Source organism: Lathyrus oleraceus, chromosome 2, assembly GCF_024323335.1.
Source record: "Lathyrus oleraceus cultivar Zhongwan6 chromosome 2, CAAS_Psat_ZW6_1.0, whole genome shotgun sequence".
Classification (NCBI taxonomy): Eukaryota; Viridiplantae; Streptophyta; class Magnoliopsida; order Fabales; family Fabaceae; genus Lathyrus; species Lathyrus oleraceus.
In genome coordinates, this window is record NC_066580.1 from 386,474,038 (window position 1) to 386,480,968 (window position 6,931).

A 6,931-nucleotide genomic window follows, 5' to 3' on the forward strand; every position below is an offset into this window, starting at 1 on the left:
CATCAGGTTTCACTGAACTTATATTAACAGGTGAACGTGTTGAAAGCGGCATCCGAAGTGGAAAGATACAGGCGGCTACCTCTGCAAGCACCAAAAGGTCCTATCAGGGGAGGAACGAATCAAATGCTGTGTACGGTCAAAAGGGTTGTAACAAGAAAAACCGTGACCACGACATTGGAGCAGTTACGATTGCAACACCACCATCTCAAAACTTCCAGCCTAAACAAGACAGGCCAAGAAGGCAGTTCACCAGGATCAATATGACCTTGGCACAGGCACTGCAGGGAATGCTAAAGGCAAATTTGATCACCCTTAGAGATCCTCCTACAAATCCCAACACTACCTCTTCTCGTTATAACCCCAATGCCAGGTGTGCATATCACTCCGATAGCCCCGAGCATGATACAAACGATTGCTGGTCATTGAAGAATAAGATTCAGGATATGATCGAAGCTAGAGAAATTGAGTTTGAGCCTCCGGAGACTCCTAATGTCATCACTGCTCCTATGCCTAACCATGACAAGACTGTTAATGCTATGGATGACGATTCTCACATCTCCAATGTGGCGGACTTAACATCTCCTCTCCCGATCATAAAGAGGAATTTATTGCAAGCTGGTTTATTTCCAGGTTGTGCTGAAGATTGCAATCTCTGCATACTCCGGCCCGAGGACTGTTTGAAATTGAAGAATGGTATTCAACGGCTGATGGACGATCGTACAGTTCTCTTCGAGAGGATTCCTAAGGCGAAAAACCCTATTGAAGAAATATCTGTGATTGCTAGGTCCAAAGTTCCAGTGAAGATTACCGCTACCAGGGCGCCTGTGAAGATTACTGCTGAGCCCAGGGTTGCTCCCCTAATCATCACTGCACCTGGCCCGATCCCGTATTCCTCAAGCAAAGCTATTCCATGGAATTATGGCGGTGATGTTTACGTCCATGGCGTGAAGCAAGTGGATAATGCTGCTAATACTAGTGGCATTGTTGGGACTAGTAAAATTACTCGAAGCGGAAGGATCTTCTCTCCAGAAATCTCACCTCCTGTCCTTGAAACTCGAGGAAAGGAACCAGTCAATCCTTCTCAGTCAGAGACACCGGTCGAAGTTACTCCCGAAGATGTTGCCAAACAAGAAATGGAAGAAGTGCTGAAAATCATTCGCAAGAGTGATTTTGATGTTGTAGAACAGTTGGGGCATACCCCGTCTAAGATCTCGATGTTATCCTTGCTGTTATCTTCTGAACCTCATGCCAATGCATTGATAAAATTCTTGAAGACCGCTCATGTACCTCAGGAGACATCTGTCGATCAGTTCGAACATTATGTTGCTCACTTGGCTGTTGACAATGGCCTAGGCTTTTCCGACGCTGATCTGACACCAGCAGGAAAGAATCACAATAAAGCCCTGCATATCTCCATTGAGTGTAGGGGAATCACTTTGTCTCATGTGTTGATCGATAATGGCTCTTCCTTGAATGTGCTGCCGACAGCTGTGCTGGATAAGCTGGATTGTAAAAGCATTGAACTGAAACCTAGTGACATTGTGGTACGTGCTTACGATGGTGCGAAGAGTGTTGTCCATGGCGAAGTAGTCCTCCCTATCAAGATAGGACCTCAAGTCTTCAATACTACCTTTCATGTAATGAACATTCGTCCTGCCTATTCCTGCTTGCTGGGACGCCCTTGGATTCATGGGGCAGGCGCTGTAGCCTCGTCTCTCCATCAAAAGTTGAGGTATCCCACAAAGGGCAAAATTGTCACCGTGTGTGGAGAAGAAGAGTACATTGTCAGTAGTGTGCATACCTTCAGATACGTCGAGATGGATGGTGAATTCATTGAGACTCCTTGTCAGTCATTTGAAGTAGTTCCTCCGCCCAGTCCTGTCCTTAAGCCAACTCCCCTTGTGCCCGAGGTTATTCGAGCTCCTCCTGCCATGATTTCTCTGAAAGATGCTCAAGCTGTGGTCGAAAATGGCGGTCGTACTGGTTGGGGTCAACTGATCAACGTACCCTACAAGTCTGACAAATTTGGCCTGGGGTTCAGCTCTGACAAGAGTCAAATCAATGCTGTAGAAGATGCTGATAGCGATTGCGATCTGGATAGCTGGATTTTCCCAACAATTGGTGACGGACTCAATAATTGGAAGGCTGAAGACACTATCCCGATTTCCTTTAGTCAGGAGTAATTGTTATTGTCTATCTTAGTGTTGCAAATTTTTGTTTTTTTTACAATTGAACTTCTCCAAGCATTGTGTCTATGCCCGGGGCACAATAGCTAATTTGTTAAGGGTTTTGTCATCTTCATAAGCATATTCATATTCAATAAATCAATGGACTTTTTGCATTCAAATATTGCGCTCTTTATCTTTTCTGTCATCTTCCAAACGAGCTATGTTTTCTTACACACACTCACGTAACGAATTGCAGATCCATACCCACTCTGGATCCTGTTGACAATAGTTCTACTACTGTTCATTATGACTTTGAAAATCCGATCTACCAAGCCGAGGATGGAAGTGAGGAAGATTGTGAAGTACCTGGAGAACTTGCCAGACTGTTACTGCAGGAAGAAAGGACTATATAGCCACACGAGGAGTCAGTTGAGACTGTAAATCTGGGTACTGAGGTAAACAAGAAAGAAGTCAAAATAGGAGCAGGCTTGGAAAACAGTGTCAAGAGAAGGTTGATTCAGATGTTGCATGACTATGTAGAGATTTTTGCTTGGTCTTATGAAGACATGCCAGGACTGGATACCGATATAGTAGTGCATCGACTGCCAACGAGGGAAGAATGTCGTCCTGTTAAGCAAAAGGTTCGTCGCATGCGTCCTGAAATGTCTGAGAAAATCAAAGCCGAGGTGATGAAACAATTTGATGCAGGTTTTCTGGCTGTTACTTCTTATCCTCAATGGGTTGCTAACGTGGTACCAGTGCCGAAGAAGGATGGCAAGGTGCGAATGTGTGTAGACTACAGAGATTTGAATAAAGCGAGTCCCAAGGATGACTTTCCACTCCCGCACATTGATGTTCTGGTAGATAACACCGCTCAACACAAGGTGTTCTCATTCATGGATGGATTCTCAGGTTACAACCAGATTAAGATGGCGCCTGAGGACATGGAGAAAACTACGTTTGTGACGCACTGGGGCATGTTCTGTTATAAAGTAATGCCATTTGGTTTAAAGAACGCCGGGGCAACGTACCAGCGTGCTATGGTGGTTTTGTTCCATGACATGATCCATCATGAAATAGAGGTATATGTGGATGACATGATAGCCAGATCTCATACTGAAGAAGAACACCTCAATCATTTATACAAACTGTTTGAGAGGTTGAAGAAGTACAAGTTGAGATTGAACCCGAACAAATGCACCTTTGGAGTAAGATCCGGTAAACTCTTGGGCTTTATTGTCAGTGGTAAAGGAATTGAGGTCGACCCGGCCAAGGTGAGAGCTATTCAAGAAATGCCAGTTCCCCGTACAGATAAGGAAGTCAGAGGTTTCTTGGGACGTTTGAATTATATTGCCCGATTTATCTCCCACTTGACTGCCACCTGCAAACCCCTCTTCAAGCTACTGAGGAAAAATCAAGAGATGATATGGAATGAGGAATGTCAAGAAGCTTTTGACAAAATCAAGAAGTATCTTCAAGAACCTCCAATTCTGATGCCACCAGTTGAAGGAAGACCTCTAATCATGTATTTAACCGTGTTAGAAAATTCAATGGGGTGCGTGTTGGGACAACATGACGAGTCTGGTCGAAAAGAGCATGCCATATACTACCTTAGCAAAAAGTTTACCGACTGTGAAACAAGATACTCACTGCTCGAGAAAACTTGTTGTGCTTTGGCCTGGGCTGCTCGCCGACTGAGACAGTATATGTTGAATCACACCACTTTATTGATTTCTAAGATGGATCCTATCAAATACATATTTGAGAAACCCGCTCTCTCCGGAAGAATAGCAAGATGGCAGATGATCTTAACAGAGTATGACATCCAGTATACTACCCAGAAAGCAATCAAAGGAAGCGTGCTAGCCGATCATTTGGCTCATCAAGCAGTGGATGATTACCAATCTATGAATTTTGAGTTCCCAGATGAGGATGTCATGCTTGTTACTGATTATGAAGAACCTGGATCGGATGAAGGACCCGAACTAGGATCCCGATGGACTATGGTTTTCGATGGGTCTTCTAATGCATTGGGCAATGGTGTTGGTGTGGTAATCATTTCTCCCGAGGGTTACCATACGCCTTTCACTGCTAGACTATGTTTTCATTGTACCAATAATATGGCCGAGTATGAAGCATGTATTTTGGGACTCAAGGCTGCTATAGACCGGCGGGTCAAGTTTTTGTGTACGGAGACTCAACATTAGTAATCAGTCAGATCAAAGGAGAATGGGACACTAAACATTCGAATCTCATCCCTTACCGAGAACGGGTGATGACATTAATCCCATACTTTGAAGAGATTACATTCGAACATATCCCCCGAGAAGAGAATCAGTTGGCAGACGCGTTAGCTACCATGTCATCTATGTTCAGAGTTAGATGGGACAATGAAGCTCCCAGGATCACCATTGAGCGACTAGATGAACCGGCGTACTGTTATGAACTTAACACTGAGGGAGTACGGGAAAAACCTTGGTTCCACGAAGTAAAAAGATATTTAGAAGCTCAGGAATACCCTGAAGGGGCATCCATCAATGACAAAAAATTCCTGAGGAAGTTCTCCGCTAAGTTCTTTCTGAGTAATGGAGTATTATACAAACGTAACCACGATTCGACTCTGCTTCGCTGTGTGGATAAAAAGGAAGCAGAAAAGATTATGGGAGATATGCACGACGGTATTTTTGGGACTCATTCTAGTGGACATACGATGGCCAAGAAGATTCTGAGATCAGGGTATTATTGGTCTACCATGGAAGCTGATTGCCACCATCACTCCAGAACCTGTCACAAGTGCCAGATATATGCGGATAAAGTACATGCACCTCCTGCTCCATTGAACGTGTTGACCGCACCTTGGCCCTTTGCAATGTGGGGCATTGATATGATCGGGGAGATTAAACCTACTGCTTCTAACGGGCATCGTTTCATCCTTGTTGCTATTGATTACTTTACAAAGTGGGTAGAGGCCGCCTCATTCGCTTCTGTCACCAAGAATGTGGTGGCACGATTCATCAAGAATAATCTCATTTGTCGATATGGCATCCCTGAAAGAATTATTACTGACAATGGTACTAATTTGAACAACAAGATGATTACTGAACTCTGCACGCAGTTCAACGTAAAACACCATAACTCTTCTCCGTACCGACCAAAGATGAATGGCGCTGTAGAAGCTGCTAATAAGAATATCAAGAAGATCATACAAAAGATGACGGTGACGTACAAAGACTGGCATGAGATGTTACCGTTTGCTCTTCACGGTTATCGCACTTCAGTACGCACTTCGACAGGAGCAACTCCTTTCTCTTTAGTCTACGGAATGGAAGCCGTTTTACCAGTGGAAGTTCAGATTCCCTCTCTAAGAATCATAAAAGAGGCGGGCTTAGATGAAGATGAATGGATTCAGACTCGACTCGACCAGATAAACTTGATCGATGAGAAGAGACTTGCGGCTGTGTGTCATGGACAGATATATCAGAAGCGCATGACCCATGCATTTAACAAAAGAGTCAAGAGACAGGTATATCGAATTGGCGATTTGGTAATAAAGCGTATCATTCTACCACAGGGTGATCCCAGAGGCAAATGGATTCCCACGTACGAAGGGCCGTTTGTAGTTAAGAAGGTGTTCTCTGGTGGAGCCATGATACTAGCTACAATGGACGGCGAAGACTTCCCGCATCCCGTGAACGCAGACATAGTAAAAAAATACTACGCATAAAAGAGACCCGCTAGGTCGACATACCTAGGCAAAAGTAAGGGCATCCCGGCGAACCAAAAGGGTTCGGGCAAAAATTAGGGATAAACATATAAAAATGTACACCCGGCAAGTCGAAAACCTAAAAAGGCGGCTTGGGCAAAAAGGGGTATCCTGGTGGATTGAAAACCTGAAAAGGCGGTCCAGGCAAAAATTAGGGATTAAAAGCGTATGACTATGTCCCGTTCTCAGACAGCTTCATCCAAGTTCAAGGGACTGAACAAGCCAATCACTTCTGTCCGACAGCAGGAGATGAGATGCTTGAAGACATAATGACAGTAGCAGAATTAAAATCAATAGGACTTTTTTTTTTCTTCATAGCTTTTTCTTTGCTTTCTCGACAATTTCCTCTTACTAGGATTTCTGTCTCTTTGTACTCAAATTGCCTGTTTATAGGCCCTCTCTCAAAATCAATACAATGTTATTTCCAAAAAGATGCTTTTGTTTTACTTTTTCTGTTTTGTTTGCATAAACGTCCATTGATTTAATCTGAATTGATATATGCATTTGAATATGATCGATGTTTATCAAAATACATGCATAAAACGAAAATAGCAGTTACTAAGAAACTTCAGGATCGAGGAGAAGGTCTAACCATGCGTTCCAATGAATCCGTTGCCAACTCCATTCCCCAGCAAAGCCAGTTATTCCCCAGAAGAAATGGGCATTACTAGACAAATTAGTCATCTCTTCCACCCCCAACCAGGCTTCTGTTAAATATTTCTACCATCAGACAGAAATTAAGTATCCCTAGATGAGAAAGGGTCATCAATACAAGTACCTCCAACCAGAAGATGGGGATTTATTTTCCCCAGGGGGTCGCCAGAAAAAAACTTTTCAGACGCATAATTCATTCATTACATCATTTCACAGCATACGCATGCATGCAATGTTTGCATTTACTTTCGAAAGCATAAAACATCTCATGCATCATGACATAGCATGAAGCTAACTTTATTTTTCAGGTTAATTATCCTCCGGATACAGTCAAAATGAAGATCCA